The sequence below is a fragment of the Pinus tabuliformis genome, chromosome 6 (assembly GCF_031772625.1).
Source record: "Pinus tabuliformis cultivar Carrire ecotype Pingquan chromosome 6, CPIR1, whole genome shotgun sequence".
Taxonomy (NCBI): Eukaryota; Viridiplantae; Streptophyta; class Pinopsida; order Pinales; family Pinaceae; genus Pinus; species Pinus tabuliformis.
Window position 1 is genome coordinate 1,202,887,048 of NC_142292.1, and position 25,685 is coordinate 1,202,912,732.

Genomic DNA, 25,685 nt, shown 5'->3' on the forward strand with positions numbered 1-25,685 from the left:
GGAACGAAAGGGACTGCTCTGGAAATCTAGGCAGAGGGATTACCAAACCAATCGCAAAACTACATAATACTTTTTACGGTACGACAGTCAATCTTCCCGAATGCTGTGTTCAGTGCATTGCGATCAATAGGGTGGCAGACACGACTTCCTATGGATAAAGAATTAAGCCTATTGTGGTCTCCCAAAATATACTCGATGGTACGTGGGAGCACAAGTCCGTACTGGAACTTATCGTCTCAAAGTGGAGAAATCACCCAACCATCAGTGAGAACAACAGTTACCAGGCTTTACGACGCCGGAATATGTCTCTAGCCTAGACTTCTAGATGTTGTGCGTTAGGTTCCAAAGCATTGTTAGATTCATTAAATTTATTTTATAGTTGATCTTGCTTAAGAAATTTTCCTTTCAGGTTCCCCGCGTGATGTAGATGTACAATTCCTAAAATGCAATCTAAGATGATAAACAGTCTTTTATCTTCTTTGTGTAATGAAAATCCTAGCTACTAAGGAAAGAAAGACAGAATTCTTTCAACAAAGAGCAAAGAGCACACACTATATGCACTGTCCTAAATCAAACCAATCAAACAGTCTAAATGCAAATGCACATGCATGTATTTTTTTTCAGCCTTCTTAATATGTGAATGATAAAAAGAAAGCTAATGTGCAAATATGAATTACTTTTCAAGCGACAATTACTAACAAGTTTCTTTTCAAAATAAAAAATGAAGATAATGACAACACTTTGTGATTTGGAAATGAATACTTGCTTTCGACACTAGAAAAACTACAAATTCAGATCAAATACAATAGTAACAGGGTAATTGACTATCAAGAGAAATCAGACTGTCTTCTATGACTGAAAACGACACTTGCGACACTTTCAAATCAAGAACCGACAGTACAATTACGTTACTTTTTTGCAAATGAGAACTGAAAATGACTCAACAAATACACAAAAACATTTACAGTTCTTTGCACAATGGAGGCGGAATATCAGCAAGGAAAGGGGTTTCAAACAGAGGTATACTGACTACAGGCAGCAAAATTCATGAATAGAACTAAAAAGAATGAACACAGAAACCAAAGTTGAGGAACAATGCCTAGTCTGATCAGCGCACCTGTAACACAGTGAACTTGAAATGCAGCGCACCTACTACACTCGAGAAGTGTGCTGAATTTCAGATTCATAGAACAGAGACTGCGCTGGGCCAAAGACGAGACTTTTCTTGGGTTTCGTGTCACAGTTTGCAGTTCAGTTCAGGGATTTTGGCCGAGCAAGTGGTAATCAGTAAATCAACAACAGGGGTAGATCTAAGGAGGTTACTAGAGCCACCACAAGGGAAATTAGAGAGTTTGTAAATTAGTTGTTTAATTCATAAACAAAACCTGGAGATTGAATGAAGCGACATTTATCTACTTTGCATTTGCATAGAAAATGCAGTTCGAAAGCTACCTAGCTCAACTTCAGGCTCTGTCTGTAAGTTTATAAAATAAACAAAAAGGTAGATAAACAAACAACCTAGTCGCTCCCCAGCGGAGTCGCCATTTTTTTACAGGGAAAAGTGTCTATATAGAACTGCTTATCCCACTAAGGTGTGGTAGCTACCTTAGAAACAAACAAAGTAAAGCTACTTTCATTTTCCTTTATGAAAGATAGATGAGAGAAGAATAAAGGAGGCCAACCTCTGTCTTGTGCTTGGCTCCTAGTTCGATTCCTCTCTCTTCTGATAGTCCTTTGCTACTTGCTTCCTTGTACACTCAGCTTCACGGAGTACCTGTAGAATCAAAGCAGCATAACACTATACAAGAACATGGATCTATTATCATAAACAATCTAGGATCAGATGTAAATTGACCATACAAATGCATAAAACATAAACGACACAAGAGTATGGAGGAAAACTTGAATAGCTTTTATTGATAATCAAGAAAGAGCCAAGAGAGTTACAACCAGTTGTTCTGACCCAACATCATCCTCTCAGCAAGTAAGCCCTTCTTCACCTCATACAAAGCTTAGATCACCCAACACTATGATGTTGCCTCAAGAAACCAACAACAATTCCTTACAAGATGCAAAATTATAGCCTCTGGATCTTTGGGATGAGGGATCCATATATAGATATCTGTAAGGGAGATGAGTCAGCTTGTGATTTGATTAGTGTCTTCCCTATGATAGTTCTTGCTTCCACTTGGATATTGATGATCTCTTACTCATCCTTGGTCGAATTCAGAGAGGCAAGTGTCACAGGAGAAGTTTCTGGAAGATTCCATGCCTCTCCACCTCGCGGATTGACACTTCCATTTGTCACTTCTCCCCCATCGCACCCCATAGAAGGGATTTTTGAAATGCAATGCACCCACAGAGTGTACTTAGGTGAGATGCAATGTACTTTGCCTATGGAGCAGGTGAAATAATCTTGTTTTGACCAGTTTTGAGCAGTTTTTCATGGAGAACTTCTGGGAGAAGCTGTAATCAGTTGACCTTGTTCCTTTAGGGGTTGGAAAAACACTTTTAGGGACTTAGGAGCCCTTGTTTTATGGACATTTTATGCTTGGGGTTGCAGTGCCCAAAAATTTCTATAACAGGCTATCCTTCGCGACCTCAATGTGGCCGAGACTCTTTCAGCATTACAGGATCAGGTCAAAGGCCTCACTCTCGGTATTCCAGATGTGAGGATTGACGAGCTGCCTCTGAGGTTGCAACGACATACTACTGGTGTGCCAAGTCGATGGACTAGGCTTTTACGCATGATTGCACAGGCGGTGACTTGTTATCACCAGCATCATTAGACTAGGGTGCCCCCTAGCGTTTTGAGTTTTGGGTAATTTGACCAATTTTTGTCTTGGTTACAAAACATTATGTGTAAACCATAAACAGTTATATATATATATATTTTATTTTGGGAGGACAACCATACGAGAGTTCACAACAAAATTCAGGTTATCCTGGAATTACATCTAGTGGTTGGGTGCCAATACTGCCTCAACAACCAAGAGTTATATATTCGATGCAACAATGTTTACCTATGTCAAATATACCAACCATGCCGGCTATTGTGATGGTGTCACAAGTACAAGCGTTGCTTGTTGTATGCCAACCTCAGGTTTCTTAGGTTGTAATGCAACAACCTATTGTCCCTGTGACTCAACCACAATCGCCAACTAGTGGAATGACACAGGCCCAAACGGGTACAATTACCCCTCATCTTGGTCAAACGGTCAGTATTGGACAACAGCACATGGCTTCGCAAACATGGCTGGTGCAGTACCAACAACCGCAATTCCAACAAGTATACCAAGGATTTGAGCAACAAATCTTTGCAAATAGTGGGCAGCCGTATATTCAAAACGGTCAAAATCAACCATTCTACAATGGTTATGCCCATCAACCTTACCAAAGTTACCAACATCAAATGCATTATGCTGGTATGCAAAGACCAACTGCTTAGGCGATTCCATCTTATCCTGGGTATGCTTCGCCAAACCTGAATCAACAGTTACCCTTCGTGGCAACTTTAGAGTTACCAGATCTAAATCGGCTAACGAATGATCCAATTGCTTATGCCCCTTGGTGGCCAGCGATTCCGCATAAACTTCCGCCAGATATTCCTAAATTTAATGGAAATCCGGGTGAAGACCCGTCAAATCATGTAATGACATTTCATCTGTGGTGTTCATCAAACACCCTAAACGATGATTCGATTAGGATTCACCTTTTTCAGAGGATATTAACTGGTCTAGCAGCAAAATGGTATATCGAGTTACCCAGAGCATTGTTTGACAACTTCAGCGCCCTAGGCACAAACTTTTTAACCCATTTTCAGTTACCAATAAGGTACGAAATGGAAAGAGAACTTCTTACCAATTTCAAGCAAACAACGGCCACTCACATATCCGACCATATTCATGAGTGGCGACGTCGTCGTAGAATGGTAAAAATGTATGTTCCTGATCAACTTTTAGCTGAATGGTTTATTAAGTCATTATTACCTTCCATTACAGAAGATGTGGCAAAAGGAGGAGTCGTCACTGAAGAGAAAGTTATTGCTCGTGCGCAATATTTAGACTTGATTTATACTCAGTCTGGCATGCTCTACTATAAAATCCCTGACGCTCCCAGACCGGAATTTTCCATCCCTCCTCCTCCTAAATCGAACAATGACTCTCATGCAGACGATGGTGTGATAGGTACGACAAGCACGAAATCGACAAAGGCTACATCTAAGAAAGCTCGTAAGATTTCTGATCAAAATGCAAAAGAAGAACTTCTCACCTCGGAAGTAAATGTTGTCTCGACTGATAAAGGCAAAGAAACCAAGAAACCAGGAGGCAAGAAGAAAAAAAAAAGGAAGAAGAAGAAACAGGAGGAATCATCACCTGAAAATTCTTCTGTAAACCCTTCTGGAAATAGGAAACCAAATCATCTATGCTTTATATGCGATGAGGGTCATTGGACATCAGATTATCCATATAAAGCTGAGCTTAGAAAATTCTTCAAGAATACAAAAACCTCGGCAGTATTAACTGATCCGTTTCCGAATCCAGGAAAAAATATGATTGCTAGTGACAATGCTTCCCGATCCCAAGTACTTATGTTGTCCGTTTCGAAGCACCAAAATGATGCTTTGATATCGACAATGAATAAAGATTACGGGAATCCACAGCTGTCAAACAACAAGGCTAATGATCAACCTAGTAATTCGACAACAACTTTGACCGAAGTTGTGCCACCCATCATTCCTGAGCTAACGATAAAGCCACCAAATGGAGTAGTACACAAATAGACATTTAATCCTTGTGCCAGAGTAGCACAGCATTATAATATAGTAGGGGACTTGGCCCAATCGCTGTCCGCTATGTCCCCCCAAAAGCAAGCTTTATTATCAGCAATAGGTGGGATTGAACCAATGGATTCCAATCTTGTGGCCTTTGATCATAAAGGTTATGACCCTCAGTTATCAGCCCAACTAGCTTTCCTTATTCAGGTGAAAGCCCTCAACAAAACTGTTCATCAAACAATTATTGATGAGGGGGCATATACATGTATTATGTCGATGAGTTTCTGGAAAAATTTAGGCTCACCACCCTTGTCGAGATCGTCAACGATGTTAAAAGAATTTGATGGATGATCATACACTCCATACGGGATTTTAAGTAACTTGCATGTTGAACTAGGGGGAAAAACAATAGAAATTGATGTTGAAGTAATCGACGAAAACCTTGATTACAACATCCTATTGGGAAGTCCCTGGATTTATGCTACGGCTGCAGTGGTGTCGACATACTTTAGAAAGATTGCATTTCCCTTTCAAGGAGGAATTACAATCGTCGAGCAACAAACATTTCTCCCCAACAGTTCACAAGTTACGGGAAGAATTCCAATGATCCATGGAAGCAATCATTCACTTCAAAATATTGGAGTAGGCCTCCTAAAAGACCCTGCCTTAATGGGTACTTTTGCCCTACTGCCTCTGAGTAATTTGGCGGAAGTAGCCACAGTGGAAACCTGCAATATGAAATCTTCTCTATCTAATGGATTCGGAAGATTCCTAAACATTTTGTCAGCATGGATCATCGCCATTTTAGAAATATTGTAGCAATCAATTTTCTTGGCCTGGGAGGCAAACCCAAATCAACGCTCATCGAGTGCTTGGATAGATAGGTCTAAGGAATATGGCACCTCTTCAGATCCTTGGTCGCATATACATTCTACAGACGAAGGAATCATTCAATCAATGATGATAGGAGAGGCACCATGGGAAGATTACCACCATCGCTCCCATCTTCCGGATTACCATGAAGATTATTCCAGCAACCTTAATCATCCTTCAGTATTTGATTTGCTATCAAATACTGTAAATACGGTGGATTTCAAGGATGGTTCTTATCTCGTGTCGACTTCGTTAAAAAATGAAATAGGGAGTCATGAGGATAATTCTTTTACTGTGTCAACCTCATTAAAAAATGAAACGACTCCCTTTCCAAAACGAGTCTTTGATTACGATCTCGTAAAATCAAAGTTGAGTCTTTCGAAGATCTCAAAGGAAAACCTTCATTCCAACCACCGAGATGAATGCAATGAAGCTTGGGGGGCATGCACCTCGATTTGCGTTATTATGCTGGGGACATGCAAACTTATCACGAGCAGTGTTACCGCATGGTTCAAGCTCATTAAAAAATAAACCTGCCATGAGCAGTGTTACCGCAGGGTTAAATCTCGTTAAAAAATAAACCCGCAAGAAGTTTTAACGTGGAATTCAAGCTCGTTAAAAAAAAAAAACATAAGCAATGAGCAAGTGTTCCCCCAGCGTTTAAGCTCATTAAAAAATGAACCATTTTCTGGTAAATAACCATCGTGAATGTATTATCATCAGCCTTCTGAAGCCTTGGTCATGTTCTCATCATCACCTCCACTCTGTATTGGCCGATCATTCACCTCCACTTGATTGTTTACCCCTTTTGAGGAACAGTTGCGAAGAGTGATCCTGTTAGCCATCCTTGTGACACTACCGTGATTGGAAAATTCCAAGCCTTACCTGGAATCAGCTGCTACCCGAATCTAACACTCGTTCCTCAAAAAACGAGTCTCCTTTAAGCTCTTTTCAACTGACTCGTAAAATATGAAAAGATCACTGAGCCATTGGCCTCTCCAACTCGTTAAAGTGACTGGAGGTGCTATCCCTCCTTTAGATTTTAATCTTTTTGGACTTGAGGGATTATTACACAAAAAGATCGAGCGCTTGTTTTGTTCAGCTCGTTAAAGATATCGAAAATTCATCCCTTTTGTATTGTTTTATACTTTTTCAGACTTAAGGGATTAGATGACGAAAAAGGATTTTTGGAGTTTCCTTTACGTCCCTTTTCAGACTCACTAAAATTGAAAAGGACCGAGTTATCTTTGTCATTAAACTCGTTAAAATTGAATAATGACAAACTTGTCCATAACAGACAAGAACGAGTTTCACTATCGCTAGGCTCGTTAAAACATAGCGATGGGTTTGCCCGAAGGGAAAATTATAGAACAAGCATATGTTATCCTCCTCAAGCTTGAAAAAAATAAAGAGGTATTGGTCAGCAATGAATGGGGAAATTGGGAAGAAAACTTGAAGAAACTTTGTTGGTAGCAAGTTACTCTTGAACATGACACTTTCGCTCTGCATCCGAGTCAGGTTGGGTTGTTCCGTTCACTGGTCACATCACCATGGTTCCGTCACACCATCCATATTTTGGGTTAATGCTACCGATCCATCATGTCAGTGTCACCGATATGTTCAAGAGAAGTCGCTCAGAGAGTTCACCTAAGTCTCACTCGCTGCAATACATTCATGCTCCATTCTTTCATGACCGCCACCCTGAACCTTATATCACCAGATCGTTTTCACCTCTATTAAAATCATTTGCTCCGTTTCCTGTCATTAATGTGGGATTCACTAAGGTCCTCCTATGACGGATCGCTTCTTGTCGACATCAGCTCATTATCCAAGAAGTCGATCTAGGAACAACCCTTTCAGTACTTTGAAGCTTGCATGCCTCAATGGCAAGTTTCTCACTTCTCGTGACAGGTTTACATCAATGGCCTTCGACCGAAAGATTTTGCGTGGTGTTCGCACCAAATCCCTTATTCAAACCACGTGAATTGTACTGTAGTACCTTGAGGGTCATCATCATTATCGGTGATTCCTCTCGCGCCTGTTAACAGCTTACATCATTGGCTGATAATCAGGTGATGTCTTTCCATGTTCGACTCCAGAACATCTCTCACATGGATCGACTTGTACTTTGAGTGAAGATCGAACGAGATTGAAGACCTCGGATCTAGTTTCATCCATCCGGGTTGCGATATATATTCAGGAAAATAAAGACATCAAATGTACATCATTGCTGCATAGATAATCATCCAATCTAAGGGATGATGGCTCTACCAGAATCATCAGTCTACACTCAGACGATTGTCTGTCTCATGTACATGAAAATGAATTTGTAAAGCTGAGCATGGGAATGCTCACCTCCGTTAGATCATGAAAATATTATGAAGATAATGTATTGTATTGTATCTTATTACAGGTCGCCTTATAGCTTGAAAAAACTTCGGATCCTCATGATAAAGCATTTCACCCGACATTAAAAGATTAACGACCTCATGCTTTAGGGGGCAACTGTTATAGACATTTTTGGGCACTGCAACCCCAATCATAATTTTCCATAAACCAAGGTCTCCTAAGTCCCTAAAGGTGTTTTTCCAACCCCTAAAAGATCAAGGTCAACTGATTACAACATCTCCCAGAAGTTCTCCATGAAAAACTACTCAGAACTAGTCAAAACTAGACCATTTCACCTGCTCCATAGTCAAAGTGCTTTGCATCCCACCTAAATACACACAGTAGGTGCGATGCATGTTGAAAAGCCCTTCTATGGGGTGCGATGGACAAATGACAGGGTCAATCCGCAAGGTGGAGGAGCATGGAATCATCCAGAAACTTCTCCTGTGACACTTGCCTCTCTGCATTCACCCAGGGATGAGTAAGAGATCATCAATCTCCAAGTGGAATCAAGAAATATCAGAGAGAGGACACTAATCAAATCTCAGAAGCTGACTCACCCCCCTTGCAAAAATCTATATATGGATCCCTCATCCCAGACATCCAGAGGCTGGAATTTTGTATCTGGTAAGGAAGTGTTGTTGGTTTCTTGGTGCAACATCATAGTGTTGGGTGATCTAAGCTTTTCATGAGGTGAAGAAGGGCTTTCTTGCTGAGAGGATGATGCTGGGTCAGAACAATTGGTTGTAATCCTCTTTTCTCTTTCTTGATTATCAATAAAGCTATTCAAGTTTTCCTCCACATTCTTGTATGATTGATGTTATATGCATTCGTTTGGTCAATATATATATGGTCCTATATTGTTTATGATAATAGATCTATGTTCTTGGATAGTGTTATGCTGCTTTGATTCTACAGGTGCTCTTTGAAGCTGGGTAGACGAGGAAGCAAGTGGCAAGGACGTATCAGAAGGGAGAGGAATCGAGCAAGGAACCAAGCACAAGACAGAGGTTGGTCTCCTTATTCCCCTCTTATCTATTTCTCATAAAGGAAAATGAAAGTAGTTTTTAGTTTGTTTGTTTCTAAGTTAGCTACCAGCGTTAGTGAGACTAGCAGCTCTGCATAGACACTAGTTTTCCCGATAACACACCAACAGCGGGAGAGTGCACATCTGTAGGTTGAAAAGGCACATGAAGCTCAACTCCAGCAAAAGAAGAACCTACAAAAACACAACAACACTTCAGCAAGCAGAGACAACATGCATGAAGGAAAATGAAGGCATGCAACAACACCTCACAGTCGATGGCAGCAAATACACTTGGATCACAGGTAAGTAACTAAGTTACTCCTATATTTGCATCTGTGTAATTAGAAATCATACGAAGGCAACGAGATGATTGAAATCAAAAGAGGAAAAGGTGGCTAGTTAACTTGGCCACCTTCATTTAGTTGACTGCACTTAACCGAGATGTCACCCACACGTGCACACAGTGAACTCAAGCAAAAGATGCCAAGGACAGGTAGTGGGAGGAAGAGTTAACTCCGATGCAATAATGAGGGATGATTATGAGGAGGGGCCATGATGACCAAGTAGGTGGGGACCAATGGTCCTAATTCGGGCAACGTACACCTTGCCAGCTCAGCACTCATAATCGAAAATATCCATAAAGGGTAATGAGCACTCCTCCCCGCGCATTCTCACCACCTTTTCTTCATTTCCTCCTCGTAACTTAGCCACACAACAGTCTTCTTATGCCCCCACAACCTTGTAACTACCATCCTCCATCGATTTCCTCCATATTCTTTCTCTCGGAGTTTTCTACAGGAGCACCTATAGGAAATCTATAGGAGCACCTACAAGAAATCTACAGGAGGGACAGCGGGCTTCTACAGGAGGGGGATGGAGTCATTTTGAAGGGAGGAAATGTGATTTTTGGCACGAATTTCAGTATGAAGAGGTAGGGTTCATGAATTCCCTCTGATTGTATATCAAAATGTGAAAGAGTGGTCTCAAATTGAAGATAAACCGAGTCTTTAAGAGGGTAGGAGATACATAAAAAATTTCTGTTTATTTAAAAAAAACACAGTCTCCTCTATTTCTCTGTTTTTCTCAAAATTCTTTGTCTCCACCTCTATATTTGGTTTTTCAAAAGAAGTACAGGCAGTAAGACAGGGGGGTTTATGAGAAAAGAGTCCACTAACTCCACTAGGCTCCATGCACATCCTCAAGTGGTGGAAATATTTACAAGGGCAAGCTTGATGAATTTCTTTGAGAAATTTAGAGGGTTTGATTAGGAAATTGCCCATGAATTTTCTCTCTCTCTGGTCCCTCAGACAATAACTCATGCTACTGTAACCATTAGAGGCCTCTCCATTGAAATAACCCCTGAATTCATCAGTAGGGTCACTACCCTTCCTCTTGGGTTGCCTTGGAGTAAAGATGAGAAACCAATTGGCCAGGATGCCAAGAAGAAATTTTTCCAAGATAATGAAACCCCTGTTGAAGAAAAAAATGGAATTAAGAGGGCTAGTATACCATATCCCTAGGATGAGGTTACCTACCAAGTGATCAAATACATTTCTTGTGAGGGGAGGCACATCATTGTCTATGGATATCATTTCAGAATCCTCCATGACTTGAGATATGGCATGAATACGCTGGCACATCAAAATCTCAGTATCCCTTACTTTCTCCTTCAGTCCCTCATTGACTCCAGCACCAACGTACAAGCAAGAAATTCATAGCAACTATCTCACCATGGCCTAATCAAGGTCCTAGTAGGAGAAGCCCTCCATACCCTTACATTCCCTATAGCATGGGAAGTTTTCAGAAATATGACAGCTGAGGATGACATCAAGGCATTAACCTATGATGTCAGTCCTACTGTCAGTGAGGAGGGAGAACAACAAGGAGGAGAAGGTGAAGCCAGTGGTAGCATAACAGAGCAAGAGAGGGAGGAGGAAAGAGAGGAAATCTAGGAGGAGAGAGTTGAAGGGACAGAGCAGGAGGAATAAAAAGAGATAGAAGAGGGAGAAAAGGAGGTAGAGAGGGCAGAGCAAGGAGAAGAGTCCCCTAAAACTTTGGAAAGAGAAGAAACAACTGCCCTCACTATCCTTAGTACACCAATCAAGCAGAAGCAGAAGAGGAAAAGAAAAACCTCCATGTATTTCAGGGCAAGGAAGAGCACAAGAATTAAAATAGGCAAACCTCAACCCTCCTCAAAGATTCCCATTAGCATTGAAGATTCACCATCTGCCAAGGTGAAAGAATCTCCTTACAAGACACTTATAACCTATGAAAGGGGGACTACAAGATCTTCTACATGGAAGGGAAAGGTAGTTCTACAGGACCCCAAACTAGACCTCTAGGAGGCTGAAACAATCCTACATGAGACATTGTCCAAACTACAGGAGACACACAAGCTTGAGAAAAACATAGGAGGATAGCTAGAGGTGAAGGAGGAAGAAAAAGAGGTACAAGAACCTGACCCCCACCCTAATCTTGCCTCCTATTACAATCTACTTGAGGGAGGTAGGATAATACCATAGAAATTTTGCAATTCCATTATTTTTATAATTGGATAAAGAGAGAGTGAGAACACATAGGTGGATGCAGATAGCCAAGTCCAAATGGGTTGAGGATGTTGTCCATATGGAAAAAAAACTCAGGGAAATGGGCAGAGAATTGAGTGTTCCCAGAGACAGAGAAGCCATTACAAGAACCCACCTTCAAAATGAGAATGAATTACTAAGGAGGCAGCTGCAAGAGAAAGAGACTCATTTGGCATACATGGCCAGCTTATCCATGAAAGAATTACAATGCAGAACACCAGCCAAATCTTATGGCCTCTATCTGAAGGATCAATGGCTTCAATTCCAAATAAAAAATTTGGCACAAAGAGTCACAATTCCTTTCCAAGATTACAGGAAGTTCATGGATTTGTGTGACCAAAGCACCTCAGAGGATAAAGCAAAGATGGCCAAGTTATACCTACACAACATGGCCCTCACAAACATGAATATGTGGGACCCCAATGCCAAGCTAGGGGATCTGCAATTAATGGCCATGGCCTCATGGATGAATCATGAAGAATTGCGGGCACCAGAAATGAACTATTGATGATAAGAGCTGAGCCATCAGATCCTATGTCACTCATTAGCACACACAAATTGCTCGCTAATGACCCTCAAATTTCCCCTAAATATCTGGCCAATCAAGAACAAGCCATTGCACACTTTGAAGATATGTTTAGGCTACTTGGGGAGGACTGTGTGCATTCATGCATGATAAGATGGAACACCCTACCCCAAAGTCTGCAGATCAAGGAATACCATTCCCCCATGAGGCTGAAGGAGGCATTAATAAGAGTGCCAATGTACAAGCGCTCCATGCAAAGGCTGAAGGTCAACTGGATTGGCCTCAAACTGAGTCTTCCACTCATATTAGGCATGCTAGAAGGCAAAAGAGAAGAAGAAGAGGAGAAGCAATGGAAGGACATAGATAGGAATGAAAAATTTTATGGAGAACATAAGTAGACCACATCAAAAGCTTGGAATGCTAGGGAGGCCACCAGGGCCATAAAAGATGAAGAGATTGACTAGGTTGCTCAGAGGAGGAGCAACACCTTCAGTAGGGGGGTGATGATGAGCCTCATAAATGGGTAATTATATGGGCTCATTTTACCTCCTAAATTAGTCAAATCAACCATTCTCTTAGCTTATTGTATGATTTTCTGATTATATTTATGCTTATAGGGTGAGTTGAGTTAGTTATGATGCCATGTGGTCTAACATGTATTTAATGTAGATTATTGATGGATTTCGAGGTCAAAGTCAAGGATCCAGTAGTCAAATTGCAGAAATAAATCGAAGTAGACAGAAGAGAGGACCTATAGGAAGGAATCCCCCTCATTTATTACTCATCACTTCGAATTCCCCTTCATTCAGCTCAGAGTACAAGCAGCCGAATCATGCACAGAAGGCAACCGAGCAAGTGGAGGATGACTGATAGTTATCTTGAGTTTTGGGACCCAAGCCTCCATGATTTTAAGGAAGCTATTGGTAGCTTTAGATGTATAAATAGAGAGGCCTAGAGCCTCACTAGGGTCAGATTTTTTTCTTGTGAAAACTCTGCTCAAATTTTGAGCTTATTATTTTGTGATAGCTTCATGTAATCTTGCTATTGTTTTGATAATGAAGATGGAATCCTTTTTGAGCTAGCACTGAGTTACCTTAGAGGGCTGAATCTCTTGTGTTAGGGCCCAATCCAAGTAGCCAAGCCTCTCTTTAATTGTAGTTTTATGCTTTACTTTAGTTTGTAGATTAATTTGCTGTTAGATATATTTCTTTTATGGTTAAGAATAGGTAGCTTTTGATGATTTAGTAGTTTGCTTCCATTTTTGCTTTCTGTAGCAGGTTAAGTAGTGATAAGAGAAGATTCAAAAGGCTAGCAACAGTGCCTTGGCCTCTCTTCCTCCCTCTGGGACCATGATTTGAGGAAAAGACTCTCTCGCTGCCCCAAAAACACAGATTTTCATCATTCCTAGGACTTCTAGTGTTTACAGCTCTCTAGTAGATTGATAGTCCAGTTTTGATTTATTTTAGATCTCCTTTATCACGTTCAATTATTGATTTACAATAGTCCTTTTGCATGCTTTCCTTTCTTACAACATTTCCGAGCATTTCCTTCTATACATCATTGTTTAGGCCATTTTAATGGAAAACTATGTTTTTCCTAAGATGCACTCACTTCATTGGTTGCTTGATTTTCTTGCTTGAATGTCAGTTTCTATGTAGCAAATATCTTCTAGTAGTAGGCCAACTTACCAGAAATCACACCCTCCATCTGATCCATGCCCTATAGGTCTCCCAAAAATCACCTCAATTCTGCCCTAGTTTCCTTCATTTTTCATAGAAATTCTTCCTCTCTCCTTGAGCAAACCAAATCATATTTCTCTCTCCTGGTGACTCATGGTAGACCTTAGGTGCCCTAACACCTCATTCCAACCTTCATCCACCTTTTCCACCCACTCCCACACCCTCAAAATAGTGAAAATTTCTCTCGGCCTCCTCCTGTAGGCCTCTTGTAGTTTCCCTATTTTCCTCCTGTAGTTTTCCTGTGTCCTCATGTAGTTTTTCCTATAGGCTTTCTTTTGAAGGCTGAGTGTGGGAAAAGCCTCCAGAAGGCCACCTAAGACCTCCAAGGACCCATCCACACCATCCTACATCCTCCCAATCTCCAAAACTGCCCTCTAATGCCACCTGTTCGCTGCCACACTTACTCACAATAAATTAGATGCATGTTGAATTCACATAAAAACACATAAAAATCCAAAAATATGTTTTTTTCTTATTTACTTCCAGAAATAGCATTGCTAGATATTGTTTATTTCCTTGAGTAGGTAATGACATTTCTTTCTTGTTTTTCATAGTGTTTTTGGCAAAAGTAGAATTAGCTTGTTAATTAGGGTTTACTAGGTTTTGCTTTACATTCCAGTCTTTCTCCTTTCTACAGTAGAATAGCATCTGTAGAGTAATATTTCTTTCCTTTCATCACACATAGAGCTTCTTCTGAAATCTATAGAAGTTGGCTTGAGCTCCTAGTGATCTTGCGCTGGCTGACCAAGTGACAACCTGCAGTGAGAACTAGTACTTGTGCATACAAAACTGACACTTCCAAGTTTGTTACGAACTACCGAGTTGATAAAAGTAAAGTTGGCAGCCCAGGAGTTGCAGAATTCTTGCTGCAATACTGGCGCTCACCAGGTTCATCTGTAAAATCATTGCGTTCTTGTGGTTTTGATGGTTTCATGTCATTTCACGTGTTTCTAAATTATGATTTCCATTTCGCAAAATAGTAGAGGAAATTTATAGTCTCTTTATTTTAGTTCAATTTCATCAGTATTAGTAAATTTCTATGGATTTCTACATGGTTCTAAATTTCTAAATTTCTATGAATTTAGTTCAAAGATTTCAATTTTCAGATCAATGAAGCAATTTTTCTTCCATGCGGTATTGTAACTTTTTTGACGCCCTTTAAAAGTTTCAAAATTTTTTAAAATTTTCTAATTAAGTTTCACGCTAGATTTTTCTATCATATGAAAATTTTTGTGACGAAATGGTTTTTATAAGATGTTGGGTTACGTTTATTTATAATTATAATTTATAAATAAATTTAATTTTATAAAAATCTAATCTTATATTTTTCATAAAATCGTTTATTTAAAATATTAATTTTATGCATTAAAAAGCATTGGGCTTGGGTCCCAATATCCATGTCTAGATCAGGCTCACATATGCCATCAAGATCCACTAACCGTTGAGTATCAAAGCCCACCAATGACAAGCCAACTTTCAATACACAAGTGACAAGCTAACGAAAGGGCCCATGAGAAGCATAAGGAGTGCACTACACGTTATGTTGGAAGACTTCACACACACACACACACACACACACACACACATATGGGAATGCACTACACGTTACGTTGGAAGAATTCACACACACACACACACACATATGCCCTGTATTTCTTTCATAAGGAGAATATGGGATATATATCCCATGCAAACCAAAGCGTTGATGTTCATATTAACTAGGTGTCAAGAACATGCCTTATGCCATGCCAACTCTAAGTGTAAATATGTTAAAATACACGGGGATTCCTGCAAGTGTTAGATTGAGTGTCCAAGTGCCAGTTGATTCAAGTGTCTATTAGTATCAAATGCCAACTGTCAATTTTGATTTCTACAAGTGTGAAAATGCAGAGTACTCAAAGGGGTTTCTGTTTCACCTTATTCTTTCCAGATCAATTGGGGACATGGATATTAGTGAATTCATTATACCTATATCTTATTTTAAATAGATTGAGCTCTCAAATGTTGGAGATATATTAAAAATTTCCTCTGATGGTGTATGGGATGCACTATCCTTTGAAAAAGTTGCAAAATCCTTGCAAGTAACAAACAGTGATAAGAGGTTCCTACAAAATCAATGGAGATAATTTAATTGCAGACCCCCCCCAGGATTTTTGACATTTAACGGAGGAGGGGGGTCCGCAATAAGTTTTATTTCCAAAGAAAATTCTAATTATGTGGTGCCTTGTAATGAATTGCAGGGGGTCCCTCCCAAAACCACTTCACAACTAGCACCCCTCCCGCAAACTGCTTTGAAAAAACCACCAGGGTTAAGTTATCACAAAATTTTCATAAGCCTTCAACTAGTTATTAATTTGGGGTTTCCCTTTTAGTGTATGGTTTTGCAATGATCTCAACTCAAGTCTTTTTGAGAAGCATTTCGATGATAGATGGATAAATCATTGAGTGAAATTTGAATGAAAGTTTGGATAGAGATTGAGCTAAGAAGAAAATGAGAGATCAAGGTGAAAGATTAAATGAAATTGTGAACGCTACCAATGATGGTATTTCTTTTTATGAACAATAAGAACTATGAAATAAGCCTATAGGAACAACTAAAGTTTGGGCCTTCAACACTATCCGAATCTTCTCATTTATCAGTGTTGTTGTTGTTAGAGACAATTATAATCTTAACAGATCCTACGCTCCCTTGGTATGGAAGTACTATGGACTATATTTTGTGGAAATATACATTTTTTCATGAACAAATCCTCTCTGTGCAAGGCATTCAAACCAAAATTCCTACAAGTGGGATGTGTCATCTAATTGATCACAATATGCAGATGAATTTTACAATACAAATTTTGTCCATTCTTTTGCTATGGAGGCGATCTCCAAATCTGAAGTAGGTTGTGTTGAGTTAAGGTCTTTGGCCATGCTACACTCAATAGAAAACACATGTTCTACCAAGTTTCCACACTCGACTTCCTCCAGATACATATTCACAGTTTCCTAGTCATGCTTGCACACTTGGAATGTCTACAAGTAAACTAAGGTGTTCATACAACAACAAACTCAAAATATGGAATTCATGCCACTATTACAACATGGCTAAGGACTATTACTAACTTATATTTCATTAATTATATTCATTTTTTAAGTTTGAATCACTTATTGATAGTATGGATCCTGCAAAGATAACTTTCAACATGTAAAAACCATTGCTAGTGCTTTTGTCTATTCTGGCCAGTTGTTTGAAGAATGCCTAAGAACAATATTGGATGTTTGTGGATAGAACCTACAAAGTCATATAGTGGAGTTCAAAAATTTTACAAGCACTTGGAACTAGAACCAAAATAAAAAGGGAAAGCATGTGCACCTGTGAGCTTATGATGAGGAGGAAGTTGTAGAAAGAGATTATGATCTTGCTGCCTTTAAGTATTGGTGACTTGAACTTACTATTTTTAGGAATGATTATTAAACATGGTTGAGTTGGCTCATGTCATTATACTAAAATGAAAACAAAAGGGCTTCTTTCTATCGAGTTTTGGGATTGTTCCAATTTGGAGAACTACAAGAAGCAATTGAACTCATGTACTATGGGAATGCAAAACGCAAGCTTATGCAAGGGAACACTCCCGCACTCACTTCCATTGGAATTATCAAGGTATTAGCGAATATTTTGTTTGATTCTTGTGTTCTAGCATGCTTGGAAAACCTTGAAGCTTTCCCATAGATAGAGAAGGAGGGAAATGAAATTCTTGGTATCAAGAATTATTTGGGAGAGTTCAATTTAGGATAATGGAGTTGCGAGTCTAAGAATGATTTGCACAGTCTCTTCTATGGTTGTCTTTTATCTCTTGTGAAGTTTTTCATGCAATCCACTAACAAAAATATTGGTAATGAATTTTTTGAATATAGAGGATCGTTGATTGAAAAAATGCTCGACAAATGGGCAATCTAAATTGGATTCTTGAAATTTTTGTTGAAGGAAAAATAGAATAATTATTTTTTTAGAATATGGACTAAATAGTATTGACCCTGCTTAAAGGAGATTAGCAGGTTTCTAGGAGAAACTTTAACAACCTCCAGATTCTAAGGCAAAAGATAAGAAAGTAAATGATTAAGGCAATTTTGAGGCAAGATTCAAGTAACCAATCACATTTCTTCAAGTAGACAGTCCAAAACATTTGGCAAATGAAGATAGCAGTTCCAAATTTGGTGGAAAAGTGTCCAAAAACTATTGATTTTACCAAATTTGAAGACATCGAATCAAATTTATTGAAAAATATTTCAAGGAAGTAAAACATCACTCATTAAGAGTAGATGGTAGGGCATTTGTCAACAAAGGATAAGTATTTTATTATTATTATTATGAAGAATCCAACATTTCCAGTAAATTATACATTTGGTGGCATAATTTTCCATGCACAAAATCAACAAGTAGGATTGGTTAAGTATATCGAGGAAGAGGATCAACAAATAAAATGGCTAATTCCATATTTCCTGCAACAAAGTGAATATTTTATTTATTTTTGGTTTATATAGATTGATTTTATTTCCGTAAAATTTGTAGAAAATTAGATGTTATTTTTAAGTTTATTATTAGGATTTTATTCTTGAAATCTTGGAATAGCTTCACAACTGTAATTCTCTATATATGTTTTCATTTTAATTGTAAAAGGGTTGGCTTTTGATGCCAAAATCATGCCATTTTTTGTAAAGGCTTCTATTGCAGAATTTCAAACTAAAGTTTGCTGGCTCGAGTTCATGAAAAATTGTATTTCTTATGTATGTATTTTCCAATGATTTCATAGTCCCTTTATTCATATGTTTGAGGTAATATAGAAGTACTAGATAACTCTAGATCGAGTTTTTATCTCCCCGATAGCAACTGCAAAGTTATTATCATTACTGAGAGTAGCTAATTGAATAGTTTGTTTGGATTAGTACATTTGCATCATTAAATTATTTCCTTCTATCGTCTCTTAAATGTATTTATGTGGGTTATAGAGATCATTCTATACACATCTTCTCTTTTTTAGATGATTAAGTATTCAGGGATGATACTTGGTTATGTAATTTATTTTCTATCCCTCTGCCAAACTCTTTCAAACTATGTTATTCTATCATAGATGAATGTTGGAACTTTGATTAGATCTCTATAGGTAGGTTTTTATTTGTTAACTAGGGATTTGTCACTCAGTACAAACCACCCTCTAAGAAACCCCTAAATCTAGCCATTGGGCTTCATAGGTTGCAGTTATTCAGTGATAGTGAACAAAATTAAAAATCCTCATAACACTTGAGGGATCCCCCTTTGGTATGAGGGCCAGATTGAACCTAAAAATTGGTTGAGTTGGTTTTTCGGCATAGTTTCGTAGACAAGAATTGCCTTCAAGAAATAGATACAACATTTGGCGTTGTTGCTTGGGAGAAAAGTAATGAAGATATCTATCCCTGGAGAATGATAGTTGACTAAATATATTCTTTGTTGGTAAACAAAGACTAGAAATTTGATATTGGTTGCATTTCTTTCACTTGGTAGCTCCACTTTGTCTGTATGGAAATTCCACTAGGTTACCAATTCCATTGGTTTGATATGTCAGCTACATTCACTGTTGTGTGTGCTGAGAGCTTTATAATGATTTCCTTTAGCAGTATATCTTTCTTCCTCTTGGCAGTGATCATAAACTTTAGACATCAACAAAGGATGCAATATTCAGAATTCATTTGAAGTATAAGAAGCTCATGGAATTTAATTTTCATATTGTAAATATTTTTCATATCTTCAATTGCTGGCAAGGTGGTTTGTTAGTTAACATAATTTTCACCTGGTTGCACTGGAAGAATGACTACACCTAGCAGTGCAACATTTCAATTTAATAAGTAGTGATGTGTGAATATATAAGCTCGGTTTTCAGATTCAGTGTGTAGTAAATCAGTTAGTTATGGTGTGAAATTTATAAATGGGATTTATTTTCAGTGGTTTATTGATTGATTTAGTTTATAACAACAATATTTTTCATAATTCACTATTCAATGTGTGGTTTTCAGAATAAATCAGTTTTAGTTTGTAGTTTGGATTGCTTAGATCACAAGTTGCAGGTTATTGAAAGGAGAATAATTTATTCTTGTAGACTATTGATTCCATAGTCCAATGGATTAGGCATTGTTGTGTTTGTTTTCATTTGTAGTAGCTCGTTGTTTGTTGATTAACAAAAATTATTTCAAATCAGAGTAGGTTAAAGGTTTCAGTTTGCAGATGCAACTTCAGTCTACAGATTTTTATGGCATGAATCCATGCCCAACACTTAAGGCAAATGCTCTACTAGATCTTTGCATCCCGCAGGGGGAAGCAGTCCCCAGTTGGGGCCGATGTTGTAACTTTTTCTAACCCACTTTAAAAGTTACAAATTTTTTCAAAATTTGCTAATTAATTTCATCGCCAAATTCTGAGGCATATGTAAATGTCCGTGATGAAATGGTTTTTATAAGCTTTTGGGTTATTTTTAATTATAATTATAATTTAAAAAAAGGTTGTAAAAGCCTTGTAAGTAATGTTGAAAAATGTAGCAAAAAATTCTCAATTTGATTTTTCCTTGATTAAATTGAGAAAATTCAAATTCCACATTACCAGACAACTTGGATTATGTTAAATTGTGTGACATGGATTTTGTCACCAAGTTTACTAAGTAAATTTGAGTTGGAGGAGTTAGATTTCAGTTATGCATGTGTGATTTCTAATTTGTAACAATAAAGGCTAGTTATCTCAGGTTGTTTCCAGTTAAACTAGTTCTAAATTTTGGAGGAACTAGTGGAAGGTCAGTTAAGTAGTGGTACTTTAGTCAAAATTAGTGATCATCCAATCAATTGATCAATCAACCCAAAATAGCTAGTGCATGTAGAGAATTTGAGTTACCCAGTTGAGGTGGAGTTCCAAGGAAGTGTAACATCGGTTGTAGACTAGTTTAGAGTGTATGGGTGTTACATGCATTCAAATGATCAACCTAAGAAAATTTTCAATTCAATTAGAGGAATTTCCTAAATAATAGGGGCTAATTCCTCAAGGAACAATGCAAGGAAATAGGAGCTGAAGCCGAGGAAAAATTTGACTAAGTCTAGGTCAGAGGCCTTTAGTGAGCATAGAGATAGGTTGTGCACTTGTAGGGTGAACTCAATTGAGAAAAGTGATTGTAATACATCTCTATTTATTTGATTAATGCAAGCATGCATTGGGGATTTTAGGATATTGCTTTCCAAAAATAAAAATACTTGTTGCATGTGTGTTATTTCGTCTTGCAAGACTGAGATTTTTGTTCTAAATTGTGAATTAGTGTCCTATAGAGCAGTAGAGTAGGTTTGTGTCTTATGATTTTGATTAAAACTTCATGAGAATTTGTAAAATATACAACCTAATTTATATAGGTAATAAACAAAGATAAGAGGTGCCTACAAAATCAACAAAGATAATTTAATTGCAGACCCTCTAGGATTTTTGACATTTAACGGAGGAGGGGGGTACACAATAAGTTGTTTTGAAGAAACAACTTATGATTACGTAGAACCTTGTAATCAATTTCAAGGGGTCCTTCCTAAAACCACTTCACAACAAGGACTTGTTCCACAAACTACGTTGAAAAGCCACCATGGTTAAGTTATCACAAATTTTTTGCAAGCCTTCATTTGAGTTTTAGTTTGGGGTTTCCTCTTCATTGTATGGTTTTTCAATGATCTCTACTAAAGCCTTTTTAAGAAGAATTTCGATGATAGATGGAAAAATCGTTGAGTGAAATCTGAATGAAAGTTTGGATGGAGATTGAGCTAAGCAGAAAATAATAGATCAGGATGTAATATTAAATGAACTAGTGAATTTTATCAATGAAGATATTTATTTTTATGAATATGTTGACGGTGCTAGACCCGCCAACATGTTAGGGGATAACCCTGGTAAGAAGTCCCAATTAGACCTCAGACCGTTTGGTGTAGGAGTCCTAGCAGTGGTTCATATGGTATCACCTTGATCGCGGCTTCACACAGAGGCAAGTAAGATGTCCCTTTTGGTAGCAAGGGTGTGACAGCTACAACGAGTCAAGGAAGGTGCATGAACAGTTCTAACACATGGAAAATGGGGTGAGGGTGCCCCTTGAAAACCTGTAATAGTACTCGGCTTGAAAGGGAACACACGAACAAAGATGCATCACCAGCTGGAAAGAAAGATAATGAGCAATCCAAAGTGATGGTTAAACCAATCAACACATTTTAGTAAGATTCATACATACTGATACAAAATATTCCATACATGCATGCATAAGCAAACAAATAAACATATCATTTAGAGTAAACAAGATAACTGGAATACAATATGTCATATGCATGAAACGTGTTGGCTCTATTATATTAAGAAATGTAAGTTCCAGTCATACAATACATCCATGCCCACTCACTAGCCCCACCAATGGAACATTACAACCACAACCGCCTACTCCTCCAAAGAGATATACTAGCTCTGCCTAGTGGAGAAGCCAAGGCTCATTACAATATTGTCCAAGCTTTTTCTTAGATACTCCTATTGGAAGCTTGGCTAACCAAAAGCCTTTACAATGAGTTATGAGGGACTATATATAGAAAAGGGTGGTGTGGCCCTTGACATTCCCCTTTGTGATAGTTCAAATACCCTCGTGACTCTTCATCTACTTTATGACTGTTACATCCAACTATTGACACTCGAACTTACACTCGACAAGACATTACATACAATTTGCGCATGTACCCATGTGAGACAAAATAGGCTTGAGCAAGCCATGCAAGACATCACTATGACTCGGATAATTGTTGGAAGACCATCTCTTCGACATCCTCATGGTGGTTGATAGTAGCGAATTGATGCCAAGCTCGGTAGTCTATGATGGTGTTTGTGTACTCTAAGGTGACATCTTTCTAGAAACAAATTCTTGCCTCCCTAGCATCTAGGTACACTACACAGGCTCCTTTGTCTAACTCTTCTGATAGCATGCACATCGTTATCTTGAGTGAATCCGGACCAACAACATACTTCTGCATGGTGTCTGCATCAATCACCAAGTCTGGGATGGTGGCTATGCACATCAACTCATCAAAGTATGAGTCAAGGTCCAGTCTAACTTGTGCCTTTGAGTGTCCCAACAGATGGGATCACATGTGCGTGCACAACAACATCCATACTCCTGAATACACGTGCATGGGAAGCCTATAGACTAGTGATGAGTTGCAGGAGATCTTAATAGTTTCGAATCTAACTCTGGATGCGTGCCTTCAGCTCGACCGCTCTAGGCTTCATCATCTTAGGCAAGTGTAGTGGGGCTCCCTTGTATCTCATTGTCCATGTTTGCATGTGATCCAGGTTCGGGTGTGACAAAGGACCCCTCCAAGACCTTTTGCTTTCATGATGTGTTAAATTGCATTTTAAAAGAACATCAATGAATACATCTGCATGTTGTAAAGAAGAGGAACATGACAATCATCAGCACATGAAAACATAAGTTGTTGATAACGAAGTTCATCCAAGAGGGACTACGTCTCCAGGCCCCGATGTCAGGATGGTGTAGGTCGCTGCATTAAGTGTTGTCAATAGTGATGATGTACATAAGAGGTGATGTCGTTATCATACAAGGAAAATGCCATCACGCAGGAGTGGCTCTAAGAGATGTTCCGCTACATGAAATCTCAGTCAAAAGGACTCCTATCAGTATGACATAAACTCATGCATGATGAGCATCCCGCCAACATGGCCTAAAATAGATCTCAATGTAAACATGCATGGCGACACATGAGTATACCATAACCATTTAAAAAAGGGATCTCAAACAAAACATGACGAATCGTGACAACAAGTACATTACACAACAGATTCTACATCACATCAAGCAGGGATCATGAGACAAGTAAGAAACAGGATCCCACATCAAACATCAAACTGGGATTTGTGCAACATAATGCATAGCAAAAGAAGTACATGAACGCACTGCATATACCTCACATCCAGGAGCCATTTGAAGAAGAGGATGTCAATCTGTTGAAGATGTTCATGCCATCAACCTCGTGGCATCGAATTGCATGGAAATGACTCCTTGCACATGAATGCTGACACCTGCATTTCACTTAGAAAAATGGCCAAAAAATGAAATGAGCAAATGGAAAATCTGAATGCACGATCAAATTTGTGGCATCGAATAGTGCAAAATTGACTGTCAAATTTCTGAATTCTGAGAAAGTGAAAATCTGGGGCTTAAGGAATCTTTTAGATTCCCCTTAGATTCCTCAAAGATTCCCTCCTCCGGGTCCTCTGCAAATATGCTGCTTAGATCAAGAAAATGACTGTGCCATCAGGTTTGTGTCACTGAGAGGTGTAAGATCAACATAAAATTTGTCCAATTTGGACACTGCAAAAATTTCACCCTCCTGGAAATTTCGCTCAATCATGGTTCCCTGCAATAAGTTAATAAAAAAAACTACCTTGGTTTCCATGCATGCTCCTCTGATCCTCCATGCTATGGGTGCACTAAAAAATGAGGTTTATATTAAATTTCTAGGTGGATTTACCAAGGAAGTCAGTTAGGAAAATTGGTATGAATGTCGAATTTGGTGGAGGAGGTCGGGTGGTCAAACCCTGACTCCTCCATGTTGGAACATTTTTTTGTTTTACAAAAACCGCATTTATATTTTTAGACAGACACATTAATGGTTGATGGGGTTGGGTCCGCCTTGGGTGGCCCGCCCCTTAACCTCCACTGGTTGATTGAGTGGGAGCCCTCATATGTGGTAGGAGGGCGCATTAATGGGCGTGTGCTTGTTTGTTTGGAGGTTTATGTGTGGTAACATGGGGCCACCACATGGTGGCAGGCTAGCCAACATGGCTGGCACGGGCTCGATATCCGCCAGCCTCCTCATTACAATGAATAACGTATGGAGAGGCGTGGGGTGGTGGGGGTGGTGGCACACCACCTCCCTTTATATATATATTTTTGTTATATATATATATATATATATATCGTGGGGTGGTGGGGGTGGTGGCCCACCACCTCCCTTTATATATATATTTTTGTTTTATATATATATATATAAAGTGATTTTGGAAATTCTCGACATTGACCAAAGGAGTTTTTTTAACAAGGCAACAATTTTCCCCAGAATCCGGCTAGAGTTGGCCGGATTCCGTCCGTCGGAAAAATTCTAAGTTGTGTCTCCATTAACCTGCTTAGTCAGCAAAAGTCAACCAAAATTTTGACTGCCTCTATCTTCCTCATCTAGACTCGAAATTGATGAACCGTTCACACCAACATGATCATGACAATGAGATATTTAACATGAAACTGGCTTGAGCATAATCCAATTTTTTTTATTTTTGACCCTTCCTGAGTCCTCCTAGACTTCTATAGGTGTCTAGAGCCACCTGGATCAATCCTCTCCATTAAGGAGCTTTTAGTCCTCCAAAATCATGAAAAATAACCTACAACTTCTCTATACCTTTTCTACATCACAAGCATATTGAAATGTCTCGCTTCCATCTCCTTCACATTTTTTCTTCAGAGCCTTAAGCAACGAGCCAGCACCTACAATATTTGCAACTTGTAGTACATTGTTTTTGCAAATTACATGCTTGACTTTTATGACCAACTAATGACCCAAGCATCCCATACTTGCCACGGGTTTATAACACATACTTGGTGGTCAAGTTTACATCAAGATGGACACAATACCCCAGCTACGAAAACAAGGCCAACATATCATTGTTGCTCCAACATGTTAGGTT

General features: G+C 38.8%; 1 pseudogene; it reads right to left on the reverse strand.

Annotated features, from left to right (window-relative positions):
* LOC149263045 (uncharacterized) overlaps positions 1–25,685 on the reverse strand; it is a 195,316-nt pseudogene that overhangs the window by 120,041 nt on the left and 49,590 nt on the right.